This window comes from Budorcas taxicolor, chromosome 5, assembly GCF_023091745.1.
Source record: "Budorcas taxicolor isolate Tak-1 chromosome 5, Takin1.1, whole genome shotgun sequence".
Classification (NCBI taxonomy): Eukaryota; Metazoa; Chordata; class Mammalia; order Artiodactyla; family Bovidae; genus Budorcas; species Budorcas taxicolor.
The window spans coordinates 110,944,583-110,969,121 of record NC_068914.1 but is presented as its reverse complement, the minus strand read 5'-3'; the positions used below and the strand labels follow the sequence as shown (position 1 = coordinate 110,969,121).

The window sequence follows — 24,539 nt, the reverse complement described above, 5'->3', positions numbered from 1 at the left end:
CTTTTTTAATATGCTGTCTAGTTTGGTCATAGTTTTTCGTCCAAGGAGCAAGTGTCTTTTAATTTCATGGCTGCAGTCACCATCTGCAGTGACTTTGGAGCCCAAGAAAATGAAGCCTGTCACTGTTTCCATTGTTTTCCCATCTATTTGCAATGAAGCGATGGAACCAGATGCCATCATCTTAGTTCTTTGAATGTTGAGCTGTGTAGATTCCCAATAATTGTTTCTGGAAGTAGAATAAAGATATATAGGGAATGAAAAGTAACAAACATCCTTCCCACTGGTAGTATTAACAGAGGCTGCAACACTTTGAGAAGTCAGCTTTGGGTAAGAGAAAAGCTAAAGCTTTACACCGACCATTTGTCCCTACATCCAGTTTGTCATCAATGCTAACTTGATCACAAGGTTTGGTTGAAGTTTACTTAACTCTAATGCTACCTTGAACCATAGCTCAGTGGAGAGAGATTAAGAGCAGCAATCAAGATCACATGGGGCATCATCCTACTCCATTGAATGGTGAGTGATGCTTAATGTCAAATAGTAGCTTTATTCAGTATTTGTATTTAGACACTTGGGGTAATATTCTAAGTGACCACCCTTAGTCACAATTTGAATTTCTGCTTGCTGAAATTCCATACTTATTTCTGATTGCAAGTCTTCACGCTCAGTTAAAGAATGGTTCTGGAAACTTCCAAAGTAATTCAATGGTTAAGAATTCTCTCTTCAATGCAAGGGATGCGGGTTTGATTCCTGGTCAGAGACTATGACCCCACATACCTCAGAGCAACTAAACCTGCGTACCGCAACTCCTGAGCCTCTGCACTCCAGAGCCCACGAGCCACAACTGGAGAGTTGGTGCACCATGATGGAAGATACCCATGACACAGTGAAAGATCCCAAGTGCTGCAACTAAGACCTGATGAAACCAAAATAAATTCATTAATTAAAAAAAAAAGAATGGTTTTGGATTTCAGAAAAACCAGGTTCAAAAATTTCTCTGCCAAATACTAAGGCTATTGAGGAAATCCAGTCCTTTCCTTTTGATCTGCAACAGTGCTCCATTTCTTATCCTCCTAGGAGACAAGTGCTCAGACAGAGGAGTTTTAATTTTTGTATCCCTCTTCCCTTGCACTCTAATAACAGTTGCTGCTAGGTGTCTTGAAGCCCATGCTTCCCCTACAGATTGCCAGGAGAGAAAGAAAACACACCTTCATTGGCTACTGTACTTATAATGGTTCCTAAAACCAAGCAAGGAAACCACAGCTATCTTGGCAAGCAAACAATTGAAAGTCCAGGTGCTGGCAGTATGCAGAGCCCCAGAATCAACATGACTTGGGAGAAGAGGGGGTTGAAGAACAAAGAAAGGTGCTTTCATTCAGAGAAATTTATTTCTTTTAAATATTTGCGGTCTGCAGTCGCTCAACACAGGAGGCCACTTGGCACGATTTCCCCACAAAGGGGAGGGCTGGGTGGTAACGAGCAGATGCTTGAGTGGCCTGTGGTGTGAGGTGTACCATCCGTCAAGAATATCAATATTTGTTGTTCTTGTATCTTTGTGGTGAAAGTTTGTTCTTCTTAAACAAAAGAAAGGTGGGGGTTGTGCTTTAATATATAGAGCATGGGTTTGACTTCAGGCAGTAAATTAACTGAGAGCAGCAAGGATTTCACAGGCAAGACCACGTCCCCACCTCCCCTGCCCCATGATGCCCACTTCCATGTTTGAAGCAATAAGATGCATCTAGCTCATGACACTGACTGTCTTTTCTCCTTGCATTGTTTCTTGTTCCGGTTAGACCATACCTGGATGAAAGATGCAATATGAACGTAGTACTGTATTATTTCAGAAATCCATGTTTTAAAGGGTTCATCGATCCAGTTCAGTTTGGCTCAGCATATGTCTTGTGAGGTAGGGACTGATGCTAGGCTCTAGGGTGGCCAGGATGGAGAAGATGGGGAATTGCCTCTTTAGATTTTTGATGCCTCAGTTTCCTTAATTTGTCAAACAGATCACAGAGAGAGCCCTGTGAGATCAGGGGTTGGGAAAGGGATAAATAAATGATGGGTCATGATCAGCCTCCTATACCATGGGAAAGATATTTTATTCTTTAGATAAAAGTGTGTTTTATGTCTTTATTGTATATACAAATCATCTGGGAATTTTTTAAATTAATTTTTGTTGGAGTAGAGTTGCTTTACAATGTTGCGTTAGTTTCTACTATACAGTAAAGTGAATCAGTTATATGTATACATATGTCCTCTGTGTTTTGGATTTACTTCCTATTTAGGTCACTGCAGAGCACTGAGTAAAGTCTCCTGGGCTATACAGTATGCTCTCATTAGTTGTCTAGTTTACGTGTGTGCTAAGTTGCCTCAGTTGTGTCCAACTTCTATGCGATCCCATGGATGGTAGCCAAAATCAAAATCAGCCTTTGATTTTCCATTTCTGACCACGATCATGAGATCAGATGCCAGGCCCAGGATGATGGTAGTGATGAAGAAGGAGTTTTTGGAGTCTCGACTGGCTTCCTGAGCAACTGGGACCTTGCCTCAGCTGACAGGTGGAGTGTTCCTCTTGCAGCGTGCGTTAACCCTTTGGTTAAAAGTAACAAATATACCTTTAGTTAAAATAACAAGGAAGGATTAGTTGGCTATTTTTGCCTTAAATAAACCAAACCCAAGTGGCATGAGGAGAAAAGACACTGGAATATCATAAAGCTAAACCAAATTTCTTATCAGCTGAGCAGGAGTAAACTCCAGGAGTTGGGGATGGACAGGGAGGCCTGGTGTGCTGCAGTCCATGGGGTTGCAAAGAGTCTGACATGACTGAGCGTCTGAACTGAACGGAGCGGAAGTTAGGAAAGGAGACCATTCTGTGCAATGGACCTTAGCAGACACAGATATTGAAGTAGACCTGTATATAGAGCTTTTATTTGTTTGTGACCTAGAATAGAGGTCTGAGCTTGAGGAAAAGGGTATGGAGTCATACAGGGGTTGTAAGAAAGTCTTGAGAGTGGATGAGATGATAAAAAGAGGGGAAAAGAAATGAGAGCTGAGACTGGAACTCAGAGGGATAATATTTCAGGGACACAAAAGGAGGGGGAAACTGAGAAGGCATGTGACCAAGAAAGGTGAGAAAGAGGCAGGAGCTGACAATTGTGGAGGAGCAAGAGGAGGAGGAGACCAGATGATCTATTCTCTGTTTTTGAATATTTTCAGTCAACCGATGAGAACCCAGAGGGTCAGTCAGCAGAATCTTATAGAAATATGTATTAAAAAAATTTGCAGATAGTAGGGTTGGTAACTAGCCAAAACTTGTGGTCTCCCACTTCTCATTTTACTTGGTACTTCCCAACTGTGGTGGGAAGTACCCAATCCACAGGCTGACTTTTGAGTTTAAATTTCAAGTTAACCATGGATGAATTGTGTGATCTTGGCCAAGTTCCTCATCCTCATTTCTCCTAGTATTCCTAAGTTAAAATAGGGACAATCATGGGACTTTCCTGGTGGTCCAGTGGTTAAGACTCTGCTCTCTTAATGCAAGGGGGCCAGGTTCAATCCCTGGTCAGGGAAGTAGATCTCATGTTCTGCAACTAAGACACAGCACAGCCAAATAAATTTTAAAAAATGAGGACAATCATATATCTGACTGCTAGAGTTCATTGTGGGGGATAAGAGTCACAAAATAGAGTTCTTGGAATGTGCTTGTTCCCCATCACATGGCCGATGACCATTAGCATGACTGTTAGCAGCGTTTAAAGGAGGTCATGGGTTTCAACTGGAGGGAGAGTCTAGTTGGCATAAAATAGTAAAGAAAGAGAAAAGAAAAGTACTAGGGATGCTCATTTAATTTGACAACTAGGACCATTTGGTAACTTTAACAAAAGTAGGTTTTCAAGAGTCATAGAGCTCAAACTAGGCTGCTGAGACTCCAGGAGGTGAGAGGATGTGAGGCCCTGGCTCCATCATCTGCTGTGTGACCTTGGGCAAGCTGTTTAACCTTTCTGGATCAGTCTCCTGAGCTATAAAGCAAGAGGAGAAGGAGACCAGATGATCTATTATCTGTTTTTGAATATTTTCAGTCAACTGACAAGAACCCAGAGGGTCAGTCAGCAGAATGTTATAGAAATATATATTTAAAAAAAATTGCAGATAGTAGGGTTTATAACTAGCCAAAACCTATGGCCTCCCACTTCTCACTTTCCTTGGTGCTGCTCCTTTCAGAGCAAGATATGTACATGATCTGATGGACTATAGCCCACCAGATTCCTCTGTCCTTGGAATTCTCCAGGCAGGAATACTGGAGTGGGTAGCCATTCCCTTCTCCAGGAGATCTTCCCGAACCAGGGATTGAACCCAGGTCTCCTGCAATCCAGGCAGATTCTTTACCATCTGAGCCACCAGGGAAACCCTACATGTACACCAATACAGATGTAAATGCAGACAAGAGTATGTGTCTGTCCATGCACACAAACACAAACACACACATGTGCAAACACAAGTCATGCTGTCCAGCGATCCCTATGACAAGACTGCATGTAAGGAGATTATGCCACAGACCACAGAGTCAACCACCACTTACTAAAAACTTACCATGTTCTGGATGTTCTGCTAGGTGTTGGCAGGGGAAGGGGGACACATGGATAAATCTGTCAATGTGATTGTCCTTGAAGATCTTATAATTTAGTAGCAAGATTAAGAATTTATCAAAGGGAAAGAGAGCTGGCTGGTATGAGTTCTATGACACAGTTCAAACATTTATTAAATGCTGACTCTGCACCAAGCGCCATGCTAGGAACAGGGGAACAACAGTGAGAAAAGTCAGGGGAGTGTAAAATTATTTCTAATGGTGAGGCCTCATAAACTTTCAGCTTTTTTATGAACCCTGGTGGCTCAGATGGTGAGAAGTCTTCCCCACAATGCAGGAGACCTGGGTTCAATCCTTGGGTCAGGAAGATCCCCTAGATAAGGAAATGGCAGCCCACTCCAATATTCTTGCCTGAAGAATCCCATGGACAGAGGAGGCTGGTGGGCTATGTCCATGGGGTTGCAAAGAGTAGGACACAACTGAGTTACTAACACATTCACTTTCACACACTGACTGATAGTAGCTGGGCGACCTTGGCATTCAGCTGGGAGCTCTCCTTCTGCTGGCCTTAGTCTTGGCAGTAGCTTAGGGATCATGGCCTGGAGAACTATAAGAAGGGTCAGGAAGGGGAGAGGGAGAGCTGGGGTCTTGTTCTCCTCACTCGTGTCACTTCACTGGCAAACCATGGTTCTCTCTTTTTCTAGAACTGAGAGTGAAGTGCTTCTCTGTCCCTAAACATGCCCTGGGAAGCTTCCTGTGACTGCTACCTCTCACCACCATTCTGCTGGCACTGAGGGTGGCTTCAGCACGATCCACTGGCTGGAAAAGTCTTCCCAAGGTTGGAGACCCCTGTAACATAGACCCCAGAAGCTTCCAGGAAAAGACTTATATTTGCTCCTCCCAAGTATAATTTGGCTTCCCTGATAGCTCAGTTGGTAAAGAATCCGCCTGCAATGCAGGAGGCCTGGGTTTGATCTCTGTGTTGGGAAGATGCCTTGGAGAAGGGAAAGGCTACCCACTCCAGTATTCTGGCTTGGAGAATTCCGTGGACTGTGTAGTCCATGGGGTTGCAAAGAGTCAGACACAACTGAGCCATTTTCACTTTTACTTTCCCAAGTATAATTAGGAGAGATGAAATGGCTTCAAAATGTCATTGTTTGCTCAGATGTAGCTCAGAATTACCTCATAGCCCACCAGAGGTGGATGAACCCTGACTAGGCCTTGCCCAGATAAGTTTGCATTTGCTGGAGGCTTTCTTGCTCTTTCCCTGCCATTTCCAAAGGCTCCCGTTCTTCCCGGTTTCTGACAGGATGCTTTCAGGCTACTCCCCCTCCTGAAGAAGCTGTGATTCCCACTGGAACCGTGAAAGCTTCAGCGCCATTCTTGCTGCTGTCTTGCAAAGAGCTTGGGGTGGGATCTGCCATCCACCAGGCCTGGGTGAAAACCACTTTTCATGGGTTGACAGAAATCTGCACTGGGTGGAGGAGGGGTGAAATTTTCCGTCGTTTGGCTTTTGGAGGGAAATAATGCAAACACAATCCCTGGGCCAAGTTCTTGGGAAATTCAGGAAGGGTCTCCCAGAAGGGGAGGGGAAGAAGGACATTTGTCAATGTGCCCTTGCTCCCCATGCTCACAGAAATGCTTCCTCCTTTGTTCCTACTGGACTCCGAAGAATACAGCTCTAGCGCAAAGCCAAGGAGGCACTGGCAAGTAAAAGCAACACTGTTTTCTAATCTCCCCGGATCAAAACCACGTAAGTTTCGATTCTGTAAAGATTCTTCCTTAGCATGCTGGATTAATCACACGGATTAATATAGCAAGTCGCCTTTACTCACGGTGCCTTTGTGCTGACCACCCTCCCTCTCTGGCCCCTCACTCCCGCCCCCACCTCCCACCATTTAAATTCTGTGGACGTTTGAGAGAACAGAAGGACTGGAATCTTCTATGAGTGCCCCGGCCATTGGGTCCATTGGCCCAGCCCCTCTGGAAGGTGGGCTTCTGTAATCTCTCAGTGTGCAAAGTGCTTGTTTGTACCTCTGTGCCCCAGGGGAAACTCACAGTGTCTTGTGGGCCCTACATTCTGCATGATTTCCTGTGAGTGAAAAGTTGCATGTTGCTGTCCTTCACATGTAAACCAGAGGAAGGACTGAATGAAAGCCAGTTAGGACATGTTGAGGGGTATCCGATAAGGCCCTTGGCTAGATAGATATGCAAATGTTGGTCCCAACCCCTTTTGGTCTGTTTGTCTTTCATAAATCCACACTTCCTTGTTTTCTGGGATAAGATCAGTCAGCCTATGTGTGATTCAACAACAGCCAAGACAACAGCTAAAGTTCGTTGAACTTGACTATCTGCCAGGTATTGATTTAACACTTCACCTGAAGTATTTATTTCACCCTCAGAGAACCCCTCTGGGGCAGCATATTATCCTTTGCATTTCCCGACAGAGTAGCTGGCATCAGGGATGCTCAGCATCTGGCTAGGGGCTTAGGCCACTGCTTAGTGGTGGGACTGAAATAGCTCAGTCACTCTCCAGAGCCTAGGACCCGAACCTCTGCTGCTACTTTTTCATAGCTTGAAGCCAGTTTGTTTAAGCATCTTTCGGCTGCAGTGGGTCTTCATTGCTACTTGCGGGCTTTCTCTAGTTGCAGTGAATGGGGACTTCTCTCTAGTTGCAGTGCCCAGGTTTCTCATTGTGGTGACTTCTCTTGTTGCAGAGCACAGACTCTAGGGTGAGCAGCTGTTGCACGTGGGCTCAGGGGTTGTGCTCCCAGGCTCTATAGCACAGGCTCAATAGTTGCGGTGCACAGGCTTAGCTGCTCCGTGGCATGTGGGATGTGAACCCATGTCCCCAGCTAAGGCAGATTCTTAACCACTGGGCCACTGAGGGAAGCCCTCATTTAAGCTTTTTTAAACCATTACCTTCAACAGTGAGATAAATACTTCTAGGCTGTGTTTCAAGTTTCTTACTGAATTGTGCCTTCTTCAGAGTGAGGAAGTAAAATGGCAGTTTCTGTTCTGAGCCCACAGTGCATAGTTCTTATCATTCATAGGCTGGAAAACCCTGATTGAAACCTTGTAGGACAAAACAACAGAGAGGGAGAAACACCTGGAGGACAGGGGAGTGGCTGAGGGGGGAGAGAAAGCTGTGAAATGAACCAACAGGTACAGTTACAATGGCATCTTGTCCTTGTCTGTGCGAATGTCACTGTGAGGTGGGGAAGGGACTTGTTTTTGCTTTTTGTCACCTCTCTTTTACACGGCATCCTCCCCCCTCCCCTTCCTTCCAGAGTGAGCATCCTTTCTTGTGCCTCCGCCCACTTGGTCTCCTCTTCAAACTGACCAGCAAGGAAGATTCTGCCCTCTCCAGGGAGCTTCTTGGCCTTGTATATCAGATCAGGGTGAGAGGAGAGCAAAGAACCAGAAGAAAAAAAAAAAAGAATCCAAAATGTATGCAGAGCAAGAGAAGAAAAATGACAATGTCAAGGAGGGCAGAGAAGAAAGGGCAAAGGAGCCTATGGTGCCAGCTGGTGTGGAGGAGGGCTTTGGGGGCTTGTTGTGGGGAGAAATGGAGGACTGTGTTGCGATATAGGAGAGAGCAGGAAGGGGAGAGAGTAGGAGAAGTGGGGAAGGAAGGGGAGAAGATGGGGCAGGAAGTTAGGGGAAAAGGCTTTTAAGGAATTTGTTGTGTGAGATGATTAGTTAGCATCACTCAATGGACAGGAGTTTGAGCAAACTCTAAGAGATAGTGAAGGGAAGCCTGGTGTGCTACAGTCCATGGGGTTGCAAAGAGTCGCAAAGAGTCGGACACAACAACAGAAATGAATCTAAACCTTCTTCCATCTTTCCTCAACAGACTGGAATTAAAGATTTGTATTAATCTTTTAGTCTGAACAATTTTTGGATACCAGTTAAATCTGATTTTACTAAGATTTGTAGGCATATCTGGGTAAGAAGGGGCCACAAGTGGGCTCCCCTTGTTGGAGGTTACACACCCCAGGAAGTTAAAATTCCCAGGTTGTGAGCATAGGTGTTATCTTTTTCTTGGTCCAGCTTCAGCCCCATCACTAAAATATGTGGACCTGCCAGTTGTTTCTTCTTGGATATATAAGGGGTAGTAGATTTATTCACTTTTTGTTCATAATGATATTTGCAGACAGCCAGCTCAGTGCAAACCAGTAGTGAACAAGGTTTGATCCCTGCCCTTGAAAGCTGGCTCCCCAGGGAAGGAAGCAGAAAAGAAACCACTAAAAACCTATAGACAACATCAGTACACATTGTGAAAAGATCAATAAAGGAAATAAAATTGGAGCTACTTCCTGCAAAAGTAACAGTTAAATCATGACAGGAAAATAAGAATCTAGTTGTATATATGGGGTCTCACAGAGTTGGATACAACTGAAGCAACTTAGAAGCAGCAGCAGCAGCAGCAGCAGTTGTATATAGAGCTTTGGAAGAAAAGTATGTTATGAATTTTCAGGGAAATGCCTTAGACATACATTTCTAATAAGATTTTTTCACATCTCTCTCTTTTTTAAAATCCAAGTATTCAGACAGATCAACAGAATTTCCCCAATCTGAACAAGGGAGAGAAAATGGACTGATAAAAACAACAACAAACCCCTGGGGGACACACATGATGATAACCAAGAGTGGTTGGAGTCCCTGAAGGAGAGGAGACAGAGTAACACAGAGAACTATTTGAAGAGATAATGACTGGAAATTCCCCAAATTTGGTGAAAGACATAAACCCGCACGTTCAGGAAGCTGAGAGAATCCCAAGTAGATAAACCCAAAGAAATCCAGGCTACAACACTTCCTAAAGAAATGTCTGAAAACACAAGATAAAATCAAGATATTCCATTAGTTGCCCTTAAAGTGCTGGTGTAAATTTTAAAAAGTGAAGATTTTGTGTTTTCAGGGCAGGGGAAAATATGATTGGAGAATCATATAGTGATAACTGGCCCTATAACTAGGATCCAGAAAGAAATATTTGGCACATTTAAAAGAGTCTCACAGGGACTTCCCTTGTGGTCCCGTGGTTAAGACTCTGACCTCCCAATGCAGGGGGCTTGGGTTCAGTCCCTGGTTGGGGAACTAGGATCTCTCAGTCAATAAATAAACAAATAAAACATCAGGATATTTTAAGAAGTGGGCATCTCAGAGAAAAGAATTTAGTAAAGGAGCAATATGCCGAGAAGTGGGAGGATTTAGGCTCTATAACTTGAGGCACGAGGGAGTTAAGATAAGGAGGCTGGAAGGCAGTGACTATTTCTAGGTGTTGTTACCAGCGCCTGGTGGAAGTTGGAGCTGTCTGCTGAAAGAAATTACAATATAGAAGGACGTGCTGGTACTGTGGTGAAACACAGCGGGAGAATTAGACACCTTTGTCTTTCATCCCCTCAGTCTCTCAGTGCCTCCTGCAAACCAAACCCAACTGGGAGGCAAAAGAAGAGGAAGACTGGTGATACACTCAGTGGAGACAAGCCACCTGTGGCACAGATCTTGCCAGAAGAGAGGAAAGTAATTGTAGGTGGGATGGAGGTAAATAGATAATAACCAGCACCCTGTATGTTGAAGTTGAATGGTTCTATGAAGACATACAAGACCTTCTAGAACTAACATTCAAAAAAGATGTCCTTTTCATTATAGGGGACTGGAATGTAAAAGTAGGAGGTCAAGAAACACCTGGAGTAACAGGCAAATTTGGCCTTGGAGTACAGAATGAAGCAGGGCAAAGGCTAATAGAGTTTGGCCAAGAGAACGCCCTGGTCATAGCAAACACCGTCTTCCAACAACACAAGAAAAGACTCTATACATGGACATCACCAGATGGCCAACACCAAAATCAGATTGATTATATTCGTTGCAGCCAAAGATGGAGAAGCTCTATACAGTCAACAAAAACAAGACTGGGGGCTGACTGTGGCTCAGACCATGAACTCCTTATTGCCAAATTCAGGCTTAAGTGGGGAAAACCACTAGACCATTCGGTTGTGACCGAAATCAAATCCCTTATGATTATACAGTGGAAGTGAGAAATAGATTTAAGGGACTAGATCTGATAGACAGAGTGGCTGATAAACTATGGACAGAGGTTCATGACATTGTACAGGAGACAGGGATCAAGACCATCCTCAAGCAAAAGAAATACAAAAAGGCAAAATGGTTGTCTGAGGACACGTTAAAATAGCTATGAAAAGAATAGAAGCAAAAAGCAGAGGAGAAAGGGAAAGATATAAGCATCTGAATGCAGAGTTCCAAAGAATAGCAAGGAGAGATAAAAAAAGCCTTCCTCAGTGATCAGTGCAAAGAAATAGAGGAAAAAAATAGAATGGGAAAGATTAGAGAGCTCTTCAAGAAAATTAGAGATATCAAGGGAAAATTTCATGCAAAGATGGGCTCAATAAAGGACAGAAATGGTATGGACTTAACAGAAGCAGAAGATATTAAGACGAGGTGGCAAGAATACGCAGAAGAACTATTCATGACCCAGATAACCACAATGGTGTGATCACTCACCTGGAGCCAGACATCCTGGAATGTGAAGTCAAGTGGGCCTTAGAAAGCATCACTACGAACAAAGCTAGTGGAGGTGATGGAATTCCAGTTGAGCTGTTTCAAATCCTGAAAGATGATGCTGTGAAAGTGCTGCACTCAATATGCCAGCAAATTTGGAAAACTCAGCAGTGGCCACAGGATTGGAAATGGTTAGTTTTCATTCCAATCCCAAAGAAAGGCAGTGCCAATGAATGCTCAAACTACCACACAATTGCACTCCTCTTACACGCTAGTAAAGTAATGCTCAAAATTCTCCAAGCCAGGCTTCAGCAATATGTGAACTGTGAACTTCCAGATGTTCAAGCTGGTTTTAGAAAAGGCAGAGGAACCAGAGATCAAATTGCCAACATCTGCTGGATCATGGAAAAAGCAAGAGAGATCCAGAAAAACATCGATTTCTGCTTTATTGACTATGCCAAAGCCTTTGACTGTGTGGATCACAATAAACTGGAAAATTCTGAAAGAGATGGAAATACCAGACTACCTGACCTACCTCTTGAGAAACCTATATGCAGGTCAGGAAGCAACAGTTAGAACTGGACATGGAACAACAGACTGGTTCCAAATAGGAAAAGGAGTACATCAAGGCTGTATATTGTCACCTTGCTTATTTAACTTATATGGAGAGTACATCCAGCCCAGAAACACTGGGCTGGATGAAGCACAAGCTGGAATCAAGATTGCCGGGAGAAATATCAATAACCTCAGATAGGCAGATGACACCACCCTTCTGGCAGAAAGCGAAAAAGAACTAAAGAGCCTCTTGATGATAGTGAACAAGAAGAGTGAAAAAGTTGGCTTAAAGCTCAACATTCAGAAAACGAAGATCATGGCATCCAGTCCCATCACTTCATGGCAAATAGATGGGGGAACAGTGGCAGACTTTTTTTTTTTTGGCTCCAATATCAGTGCAGATGGTGATTGCAGCAATGAAATTAAAAGACGCTTACTCCTTGGAAGGAAATTTATGACCAACCTAGATAGCATATTAAAAACCAGACACATTACTTTGTCAACAAAGGCCCGCCTAGTCAAGGCTATGGTTTTTCCAGTAGTCATGTATGGATGTGAGAGTTGGACTATGGGGAAAGCTGAGTGCCCAAGAATTGATGCTTTTGAACTGTGGTGTTGGAGAAGACTCTTGAGAGTCCCTTGGACTGCAAGGATATCCAACCAGTCCATCCTAAAGGAGATTGGTCCTGGTGTTCATTGGAAGGACTGATGTTGAAGCTGAAACTCCAGTATTCTGGCCACCTGATGTGAAGAGCTGACTCATGTGAAAAGACCCTGAGTTGGGAAAGACTGAGGGAAGGAGGAGAAGGGGACGACAGAGGGTGAAATGGTTGGATGGCATCACCGACTCAATGGACTTGAGTGTGGGTGAACTCCGGGAAATGGTGATAGACAGGGAGGCCTGGCGTGCTGCGGTTCATGAGGTCGCAAAGAGTCAGACATGACTGAGCAACTGAACTGAACTGAACTGTATGTTGACTCAGGAGTGAGGACTTTTGTTTTCACTATTAATCAGCTGAGTGAATTTGGAAAAGTCACCTGTATTCTTTGAGCTAAAATGTACTTCTCTGTTACATAAAGGCTTGAGATTAGAAAATCTTGAATATTATCTTTCAACTCTTTGTCTTCTGTAAAAGTTCCATGTCACAGCTGCTGGCACATGCCATCTGGGTTTCAGTTATTCCAAAACTGAAGTATTTAAAGATTATATACTCCCAGATGACAGTAAATATTCTCTTACAACCCCCAACTTGACTGACTTTCTACTTCCTCCAGATTCACCAACTTCCCCCATCTCCTTAGCAGGACATTATGATACCCACAGCATATTGCTGTCTGCTGTGGGTGTCTATTTTATCCATCTATTTTTCTCACCAGTGAGTATTATGTTTGTCAAGAATCTGTTGTCTTTTCTCTAACGTGTGTCTGCCAGTTGTGTATGTATTATGATCATGTAACAATTAAATATTACATGAAGGCAAACGAGTTGTTTCTTTGAAAGTACTAAGTTGAATGCTTCAGAAATAGTTTTAAATTAGGCTTACAATTATTGATAGTAGTAAGAATATAAGAGGAAATTACTAAATCTAGAATGAATCTGCATTTAGCTCACTCTGGAAGCATTCCACTCTACTTTAGGAAATGGAAACTAGAAACTGCAGGTGGGTAATTGTAGATGTATATTATGAATGCAGCTTATGCAAGAAAGGAAACTTGAAACTCCATCAGCTCTTAGACCCATGCTCAAAGAAAAGGCCTTGACCCTACATCAAAAGTTTGGTTAACAGTATGCAGACATATGCAGATGTATGTTTTAAACAAATAAAAAATATATATATAGGAAGAATATTTGGATTTCTTGCTTTTTTTTGATTAACCGATCGTTTATTAGATATAATCAAATTGGGTTAGAATGCTTATACTATCCTTGATGTTTAGCATGTTTTTCTTCTGTAAGAAATAACTGTCACTAAACTTACTTCATAAGCTACTAAAAACAGCAGCCTGTGGATTAAGACTTCATAGACTGTTAGGTAGTTAATTAATACTTCTGAGTCTAGGCTAGTACCTTGTGAAATTAAACCATTTTCTTTGAAACTAATGCATGTGTCTTGAGATTGTGAAACTGTGTTTATCCAAGAAATGTTGGGTGGCCTAGGGGTATGAGCTATGAAATGGAAAGATATTTGCTATTGAATGACTTGCTGTTATCACTTGAGTGTTGAAATTCTATGGTGTCCTCTACAGACTAATGCTTTTAAAAGGAACTTTTTTCTTTTTTCTTTTAGCAATGGTGTGTGTACTCAGTTGTGTCTGACTCTTTGTGATACCATGGACAGCGCAGGATTTTCCTGGCAAGAACACTGGAGTGATTTGCTGTTTCGTCCTCCAGGGGGTCTTCCCAACCCAGGGACAGAGCTGCCATCTCTGATATCTCCTGCATTGGCAGGTGCATTCTTTACCTCTGAGCACCTGGAAAGCCTTTTTGAGAAGAAATAGTCCTTAATTTATTTCCAGTGTGTATGAGAACTAAAGTCCTTTGCTTGGTATCTGGCTGCTCGTTTGGAGACATAGCGTTGCTTCGTCATAACAAACAGTCACTTCAAGTGTCAAATACACTCCTCTGTCTCTCCTGGAAGTGACAGATGTTAGAAGATCTCTAAGACCTGTCTCTCTACATGGTAGACAGTATGAGATGGTTGATGTAAGACTGGATTTGATAGGAGACTGGAAGGAGAAGGAGAACATGGGAGACAGAAAGAGCTATGGCTAGTTGACAGTTATTACGAGTTATGTTTTTTTTCAAAAAAAAAAACCTATGTTCTGCAAAATCACATACAAAAATGGAAAAAATAAAGTTGGACTGATCACTCATAGCATATGCAGTTTTGGAAAGTTACAGAAATAGTAACAAGACAAAAATACTGATGCTGTTAAAAAGATATGTTGAATTTCTGCTAAAGAACCAGAGCACTAAATACAACATTTTAAAAACCTTTTAATTTTTGTTTATTGCATTCCCAAAGTATGGGAAATTCCCTAAATGGCTGAAGAGTATAAAGAACCATATGACCCATCAATCTCACTACAGGCATATACCCTGAGAAAACCGTAATTCAAACAGACACATGTACCTCAGTGTTCATCACAGCACTATTTACAATAGCCAGGACATGGAAGCAACCTAGATGTCCATCAACAGATGAATGGATAAAGATGTGGTCCATATATACAATGGAATGCTACTCAGCTATAAAAAATGAATGAAATTGGGTCATTTGTAGAGACATGGATGAACCTAGAGTCAGTTATACAGCATGAAGTAAGTCAGAAAGAGAAAAACAAATATTGTATATTAACACATACATATGTATTTATCTGTATCAATATCTACATCATATGGAATCTAGAAAAAATGATACAGATGAAGCTATTTGCAGGGCAGGAATAGAGATGCTGATGTAGAGAACGAACTTGGTGGACACAGTGGGGGAAGGGGAAGGTGCGACAAACAGAGAGTAGCTCTGAACTATATATACTACCATGTGTAAATAACTAGCCAGTGAGAAGCTGCTATCTAGCACAGATTGCTCAGCTCAACTGGGAGGGGATATATGTGTGCTTATAGTGGATTTATGTTGTTGTACAGCAGAAAGTAATACAACATTGTAAAGGAATTATACTCCAATTAAAAAAAAAAAAAGAGCAAGTTTCCAGACCCAGCAAGGTAGCCCCTTTTAACAGCTTTTTCTGTCTTTTTTACAGCTTTTTTAAAAATGTAAAAGCAGGGCATAATTTTTAACTTTTTTCTCCTTTTCGGATGCAAAAGAGAGCACATTGTGCAAGGTGTCTGCATCTTTCATTTTTCAGTTAATAATCTATCTTGAAGTTCTTTCCACATCAGTACATTTCCTTTTCATTGCTAAATATGACTCTTAAAGAATCTTAAGGTAGTTTAATGTCAGAAAATACAAGGAAGTGTTGAGGTTGCTAAATTTTGTAGGCAAGGGCAAATGCATAGTGATTTGGGAGATTTTCATGATTAACTTTGCAGGACTGAGCTGCTGGTCAGACAGAGTAAGAAGGCTGTGATGGTGGATCCTGCATAACTTGCTGTGTTCAGCTATATTGCTGTGCTGTGCTAACTGCTCAGTCATGTCTGACTCCGGCCCCATGGACTGCAGCCCACCAGGTTCCTCTGTTCATGGGGATGCTCCAGGCAAGAATACTGGAGTGGGTTGCCATGCCCTTCTCCAGGGGATATTATCAGCCCAGGGATTGAACCCAGGTCTCCTTCATGGCAGGCAGATTCTTTACCATCTGCTGCTGCTGCTGCTAAGTCACTTCAATTGTGTCTGACTCTGTGTGACCCCATAGATGGCAGCCCACCAGGCTCCTCTGTCCCTGGGGTTCTCCAGGCAAGAATACTGGAGTGGGTTGCCATTTCCTTCTCCACTTTACTGTCTGAGCCACCAGGAAGCTATATTAGGGCAAGTTAAATTCAGCTGCTTTTACTAGTGGTTCAAACATTAACACATTGGGAAAGCTAGATATGAAAAAAAATGTGATTTTCAAATGACTGCATTATATTGACCTCATCCGTTATTTACCAATGACAAATGAGCTAATTTTCTTTATAGAAATGCACATTGTAACAGGCCATATATGAAGAATTCGAGTAATATTTAATTGTTTACCATGATCCATCTGCTTCACAGATTATGCTTTTCGGGGAGAAATAAACTTCTTATTCCATAAGATATTAATAGCAAAATAACAGAATAGTGTTATTACATTTTTTGGCCAACATATTTGAGAATTCTTCACATAAAAGTGGGGGCTATAAGCTACATCTGGTGGGTAGCAATTTATTCTGATATTGGAAAGATTAGATAGAAGCAATAATAATTGTAGGTAATATTTATCGACTGTTTAGTGGTATCATTAACTCTGCTTAGCACTTTGATATGTTATTTTATTTTAAGAACACACAGCTTGTCCACTGCAGAGCTAAATTTTCAAACCAGAGTTTGATTTCAGAACCTCCTCTCACCTGAACACTAACTACTGCCTTCCGTAATTGTTGCGTATGATGTGTGAGACCATTTTGTGCAGTTCCTAAAGAGACCGGGCTTTTCACAGGGATGTGATCAAGAAGACTTTATTAAAAAACCACAATTTTCATGCCAAGAAAATCTTGCCCATCTTGAGATAAATGATACATTTATCTGTCTTTTCTTCTAAGGGTAGATACTAACTCTCTAACTTTTCCTTCCACTGAAACATGTGGATAATAATACTGTCATTTCTTAGGGGTTACCTCTAATAGCTCCTTTTTTTTTTCCTAATAGTTTCAAATAAATTCTTCAATATATATTTGTAGTTGAGAAAATTTATGAAAAAATGTATTTGAAACAAGGAGTTTAGCAAGCTATGCCTACCTCCAGTATCTCTTAACTTTTCAGTCTTTGTTTATGTAATTTAAGATTTGGGATATTCAGTTCAGTTCAGTTCAGTTCAGTCACTCAGTCTTGTCCGACTCTTTGTGATCCCATGGACTGCAGCATGCAGGCGTCCCTGTCCATCATCAACTCCCGGAGTTTACTCAAACTCATGCCCATTGAATCTGTGATGCCATCCAACCATCTCATCCTCTGTCATACCCTTCTTCTCCTGCCTTCAATCTTTCTTAGCACCAGTGTCTTTTCAAATGAGTCAGCTCTTCACATTAGCTTGCCAAAGTATTGGAGTTTTAGCTTCAGCATCAGTCGTTCCAGTGAATATTCAGGACTTATTTCCTTTAGGATTAACTGCTTGGATCTCCTTGCAGTCGAAAGGGACACTAAAGAGTCTTCTCCAACACCACAGTCCAAAAGCATCAATTCATCGGTGCTCAGCTTTCTTTACAGTCCAACTCTCATATCCATACATGACTACTGGAAAAACCGTAGCTTTGACTAGATGGACTTTTGTTGGTAAAGTAATGTCTCTGCTGTTTAATATGCTGTCTAGGTTGATTATAACATTCCTTCCAAGGAGTAATTTCATGGCTGCAATCACCCTCTGCAGCGAAAAAAAGTCTCCCCCAAAAAAGTCTGCCACTGTTTCCACTGTTTCTCCATCTATCTGCCATGAAGTGATGGGACTGGATGCCATGATCTTAGTTTTCTGAATGTTGAGCTTTAAGCCAACTTTTTCACTCTCCTCCTTCACTTTCATCAAGAGGCTTTTTAGTTCCTCTTCACTTTCTGCTAGAAGGGTGGTGTCACCTGCATATCTGAGGTTATTGATGTTTCTCCTGGCAATCTTGATTCCAGCTTGTGTTTCTTCAGCCCAGTGTTTCTGGGCTGGATGTACTCTGCATATAAGTTAAATAAGCAGGGTGACAGTATACAGCCTTGATGTACTCCTTTTCCTATTTGGAACCAGTCTGTTGTTCCATGTCCAGTTCTAACTGTTGCTTCCTGACCTGCATACAGGTTTCTCAAGAGGCAGGTCAGGTGGTCTGGTATTTCCATCTCTTTCAGAATTTTCCAGTTTATTGTGATCCACACAGTCAAAGGCTTTGGCATAGTCAATAAAGCAGAAAGAGATGTTTTTCTGGAACTCTCTTGCTTTTTCCATGATCCAGCAGATGTTGGCAATTGTTCTCTGGTTCCTCTGCCTTTTCTAAAACCAGCTTGAACATCTGGAAGTTCACAGTTCACATATTGCTGAAGCCTGGCTTGGAGAATTTTGAGCATTACTTTACTAGTGTGTCTGGCACCCTGGTGGCTCAGAGGTTAAAGAGTCTGCCTCCAATGCGGGAGACCTGGGTTCGATCCCTGGGTCGGGAAGATCCCCTGGAGAAGGATATAGCAATCCACTCCAGTATTCTTGCCTGGAGAACCCCATGGATGGAGAAGCCTAGTAGGTTACAGTCCACGGGGTCGCAAAGAGTAGGACACGACTGAGCGACTTCACCTCATCTCACCTCTTACTAGCATGTGATATGAATGCAATTGTGCGGTAGTTTGAGCATTCATTGGCATTGCCTTTCTTTGGGATTGGAATGAAACTAACCATTTCCAGTCCTGTGGCCACTGCTGAGTTTTCCAAATTTGCTGGCATATTGAGTGCAGCACTTTGACAGCATCATCTTTTAGGATTTGAAATAGTTCAACCAGAATTCTATCACCTCCACTAGCTTTGTTCGTAGTGATGCTTCCTAAGGCCCACTTGACTTCACATTCCAGGATGTCTGGCTCTAGGTGAGTGATCACACCATCGTGGTTATCTGGGTCATGAAGATCTTTTTTGTATAGTTCTTCTGCGTATTGTTGCCACCTCTTCTTAATATCTTCTGCTTCTGTGAAGTTCATACTGTTTTTGTCCTTTATTGTGCCCATCTTTGCATGAAATTTTCCCTTGGTATCTCTAATTTTCTTGAAGAGCTCTCTAGTCTTTCCCATTTTGTTTGTTTCCTCTATTTCTTTGCATTGATTACTGAGGAAGGCTTTCTTATCTCTCCTTGCTATTCTTTGAAACTCTGCATTCAAATGGGTATATCTGTCCTTTTCTCCTTTGCCTTTCACTTTTCTTCTTTTCACATCTATTTGTGAGGCCTCCTCAGACAACCATTTTGCCTTTTTGCATTTCTTTTTCTTGGGGATGATCTTGATCCCTGCTTCCTGTAGAATGTCATGAACCTCCATCCATAGTTCCTTAGGCACTTCTGTCTATTAGATCTAATCCCTTGAATCTATTTCTCACTTCCACTGTATAATCATAAGGGATTTGATTTAGCTCATACCTGAATGGTCTAGTGGTTTTCCCTACTTTCTTCAATTTCAGTCTGAATTTGGCCTTAAGGAGTTCATGATCTGAGCCACAGTCAGCTCCCTATCTTGTTTTTGCTGACTATATAGAGCTTCTCCATCTTTGGCTGCAAAGAATATAATCAATCTGATTTCGGTATTGACTATCTGGTGATGTCCATGTGTAGAGTTCTTGTGTGTTGTTGGAAGAGGGTGTTTGCTATGACCAGTGCGTTCTCTTGGCCAGACTCTATTAGCCTTTGCCCTGCTTCATTCTGTACTCCAAGGCCAAATTTGCCTGTTACTCCAGGTGTTTCTTGACTTCCTACTTTTGCATTCCAGTCCCCTATAATGAAAAGGACATCTTTTTTGGGTGTTAGTTCTAGAAGGTCTTATAGGTCTTCATAGAACCATTCAACTTCAGCTTCTTCAGCATTACTGGTTGGAGCATAGACTTGGATTACTGTGATATTGAATGGTTTGCCTTGGAAATAAATAGAGATCATTCTGTTGCTTTTGAGACTGCATCCAAGTACTGCATTTCAAACTCTTGTTGACTATGATGGCTATTCCATTTGTTCTAAGGGATTCTTGCCCACAGTAGTAGATACAATGGTCATCTGAGTTAAATTCACCCATTCCAGTCCATTTTAGTTTGCTGATTCCTAAAATGTTGATGTTCACTCTTGCCACCTCCTGTTTGACCACTGCCAATTTACCTTGATTCATGGGCCTAACATTCCAGGTTCCTATGCAATATTGCTGTTTAGCTTCGGACTTTGCTTCCATCACCAGTCACATCCACAACTGGGTGTTGTTTTTGCTTTGGTTCCATCTTTTCATTCTTTCTTTCTGGAGTTATTTTTCCACTGCTCTCCAGTAGCATACTGGTCACCTACTGACTTGGGGAGTTGATCTTTCAGTGTCTTATCATTTTGCCTTTTCATACTGTTCTTGTGGTTCTGAAGGTAAGACTACTGGAGTGGTTTGCCATTCCCTTCTCCAGTGGACCTCATTGTCTTAGAACTCTCCACCATGACCCGTCCGTCTTGGGTGGCCTTACATGGCATGGCTCATAGTTTCACTGAGTTAGACAAGGCTGTGGTCCATGTGATTAGATTGGTTAGTTTTCTGTGATTCTGGTTTTCACTCTCTTTGCCCTCTGATGGAGAAGGATAACAGGCTTATGGAAGCTTCCTGATGGAAGAGACTGACTGAGGGGAAACTGGGTCTTGTTCTGATGCACAGGGCCATGCTCAGTAAATTTTTAATCCAATTTTCTATTGATGGATGGAGCTGTGTTCCCTCCCTGCTATTTACCTGGGACCAAACTACGGTGGAGGTAATGAAGATAATGGCGACCTCCCTCAAAAGATCCCATGCATGTACTGCTACACTCAGTGCCCCCAGCCCTGCAGCAGGCCACCACTGACCCACGCCTCCACTGGAGACTCCCGGACACCCACAGGCAAGTCTGGGACAGTCTCCTGTGGGGTCACTGCTCCTTTCTCCTGGGACCTGGTGCACAAGTTTCTGTTGTGCCCTCCAAGAGACTATTTCCCAGTTCCGTGTAAGTTCTGGCAGCTCTATGGTGGGGTTAATGGTGACCTCCTCCAAGACGGCTTATTCCATACCCAAGTCTGCTGCACCCAGAGGTCCTGCCCCTGCGGCAGGCCACTGCTGACCTGTACCTCCGCAGGAGACACTCAAACACAGTTCTGTCTCAGTCTCTGTGGGGTCCCTGGTTCCTGGTGTGCACAAGGTTTGTTTGAGCCCTCTAAGCTATTGGGATTATTTTTAGTAAAGCTTTAATTTAATTAATCATAAATCCATTCACTAATTATATAGCTCCTTTCATGTATTTGAATCATATTATTTATAATAACCATTTCAGGCAGGCCAATCTATGTTTAAATTTTTTCTGTGTTTACCATGACCTTTTATCTTGATTAACCTTTCAGTTTATTAAGGACATTTTTAAGTAAATTTTAAAGATGCACATTTACTTGGTATATCTTCTGATCCCTTGCATATCTTAACAAAGCATTTTTTTTCTGTTGTCTTTTCATATGAATGAAAACTAAAAGTAAAATTATTTGGTGTTTGTAGATGATAATTCATTGTCTTTAGTATTTAAAATTGCATAAGAAGCAGAATACTAGCTTAATTCTGGTACTAAGGTGTATGGATGTCTGTTCTTTTTCTATGAAAATGCTTGCATAGTTTTTCTTTATCCTTGAAATGAAAATCAAAATTTGCTATTATAAGCCTATATGACACCCTTAAAATTAATTTTATTTAAAACACAGTGAGTGCTTTGGTCTGAATTATCAGGATATTTTCATCCCAGGATCATTTTTACTTTAATTAATTAATTAATTTTGGCTGTGCTGGGTCTTAATTGCTGTGTGGGCTTATCTCTAGTTGTGGTGAGTGGGGGGCTGCCCTCTAGTTGCAGCTCACGGGCTTCTTATTATGGTCGCTTCTCTTGTTGTGGAGGAGCACGAACTCTGGGGTGTATAGGCTTCAGTAGTTGGGACTCCTGGACTCTGAAACACAGGTTCAACAGTTGTGGTGCCTGGGCTTTGTTGCTCCGTGCTGTGTGGAATCTTCCCAGACCAGGGATTGAACCTGTGTCTCCTGCACTGGCAGGCTGATTCTTTACCACTGAGGCACCAGGGAAGCTCTCATTTTTCTTAAATTATATCTTTGCTCATTGCATGAATTTCAATTGTTCTCTAGTTTTATTTGGGAACTCCTTTAATTCTTAAGTTTAATTTGTGTCATTTGTCTTTATCCTCCTTACTTACTATTCAATGATGGTTTTCATTTCTTTGTCCTTTTTTTCCCCCTCAGAATGGGTGCACTTTTCAAGTTTGTCCTGCATATCAGGATTCTTTTAAAGACAACTAACAGAAGCCATGCCTAGGGTGGGGGCCCTGCCCTTGAGTTAGTAATGTAGTCTCGCATTCCAGAAGAAAATCACTGTATCTGTGTTTCATCACCATCCCCAGTGAACTCTTCTCTGAAGCCCCCAGCAGACTTCCCTCAGGTCTCTTTGACTTTACCCAAGTCTCCCACTCTCCCCTGAACCAATCATGGTAAAAGGAATGTGGTTCTCCTTCACAGGGACTTCCCCCTGAACTGAAGAATTGGACTCTTTCTGAGCTGTGGGTACTTGAATCAAAGGTGGGTTCTGTTTGCAGAGATTATGGTTTCTGTTTGTACCAGCGGCGTCTGCTGCACCTTCCTTGCTAGTGATTTGATTTTCTTGCAGTGTTGCTCATTCCATTTACTCATCCATTTACTTGATGTTGCTATTGGACATTTAATTTCCGTGGAATTGTTCCTTATCTCACTCTGCTCTGCTTTGTCTCTGCTTATGGGTCTTTGCTGGTCATCCTGATGTTTTTAAACCATTTAATGCTCTTGTCCTTTCATCTTATTCTGTTCTTTTGCAGGTTCCTGTTTCATAAAGCTCTGTCTTGTATCCTGTTAAGGATGCCAAACTGTTTTCTAGATTTCCAAAATGTTTGGTTGCAGGAGGCTTTTCTGAGCTTTTGGGATGATGTGTTCTCTTCCTCAGATGGCTCTATTGTGTGTAACTACTTATCCATTTATACATAGCATTGTATAAGTTCATATCTTTTCATCTTTTTAAAAATTTGGCTGTACCTGGTCTTAGCTGTGGTGTGTAGGATCTAGTTCCCTGAACAGGGATCAAATCCCGGCCCTCTGCACTGGGAATGTAGTCAACCACCAGACCACCAGAGAAGTCCCTCTTATTTTTTCATCTTTGAGTGGGCAGCAGTATATTTTCCTTGAGGCTTTCTAGAAGGCACAGCATGTGCTTTGCTTCTGTTCATTATCTACTTGGAAGTTATTTGTTCTTTTTTAGGCTTGATGCTGGGAAGTAGGTTCATAAGAGCCAAGTCTGTTCTCAGGGAATAGCCTAAATCCTTACCCTAACCCTCAGTTCAGTTCAGTTCAGTCACTCAGTCATGTCCGGCTCTTTGCAACCCCATGAATCATGGTATGCGAGGCCTCCCTGTCCATCACCAACTCCCGGAGTTCACTCAAACTCATGTCCATTGAGTAGGTGATGCTATCCAGCCATCTCATCCTCTGTTGTCCCCTTCCTCCTACCCCCAATCCCTCCCAGCATCAGGGTCTTTTCCAATGAGTCAACTCCTCGCATGAGGTGGACAAAGTATTGGAGTTTCAGCTTTAGCATCATTCCCTCCAAAGAAATCCCAGGGCTGATCTCCTTTAGAATGGACTGGTTGGATCGCCTTGCAGTCCAAGGGACTCTCAAGAGTCTTCTCCAACACCACAGTTCAAAAGCATCAATTCTTCGGCGCTCAGCTTTCTTCACAGTCCAACTCTCACATCCATGCATGACCACTTAAAGAACCATAGCCTTAACTAGACAGACCTTTGTTGGCAAAGTAATATCTCTGCTTTTGAATATGCTGTCTAGGTTGGTCGTAACTTTCCTTCCAAGGAGTAAGAGTCTTTTAATTTCATGGCTGCAATCACCATCTGCAGTGATTTTGGAGCCCCCCAAAATAAAGTCTGACACTGTTTCCACTGTTTCCCCTCTATTTCCCTTGAAGTGATGAGACCAGATGCTATGATCTTAGTTTTCTGAATGTTGAGCTTTAGGCTAACTTTTTCACTCTCCTCTTTCACTTTCATCAAGAGGCTTTTGAGTTCCTCTTCACTTTCTGCCATAAGGGTGGTGTCATCTGCATATCTGAGGTTATTGATATTTCTCCCAGCAATCTTGATTCCAGCTTGTGCTTCCTCCAGCTCAGTGTTTCTCATGATGTACTCTGCATATAAGGTAAATAAGCAGGGTGACAATATGCAGCCTTGACGTACTCCTTTTCCTATTTGGAACCTAACCCTCACCCAGCCCTAAGCCAGGGCTACCTCCACCTCTATCTTGTGCTGCTCTTCCTGATATAGTGAGACCTCCCTCTCACTGCCTGATTATCTGGTACTCATGGAATATAAGAGGGTTACAACTCCAGTAAGCATTGTCACCAGGAAACTTTTCTTTGACCTGACACTTGATGTGC

At 42.3% G+C, this 24,539-nt stretch overlaps 1 protein-coding gene and 1 non-coding gene across 2 annotated transcripts in view; both read left to right on the top strand.

Moving 5' to 3' along the window:
* The window catches only part of C5H12orf42 (chromosome 5 C12orf42 homolog), a 111,794-nt gene that overhangs the window by 38,647 nt on the left and 48,608 nt on the right, over window positions 1-24,539 (top strand). The window lies entirely within an intron of this gene.
* On the top strand, window positions 3,498-3,570 carry TRNAK-CUU (transfer RNA lysine (anticodon CUU)). Its single transcript has one exon. It is a non-coding gene; the product is annotated as a tRNA-Lys (tRNA).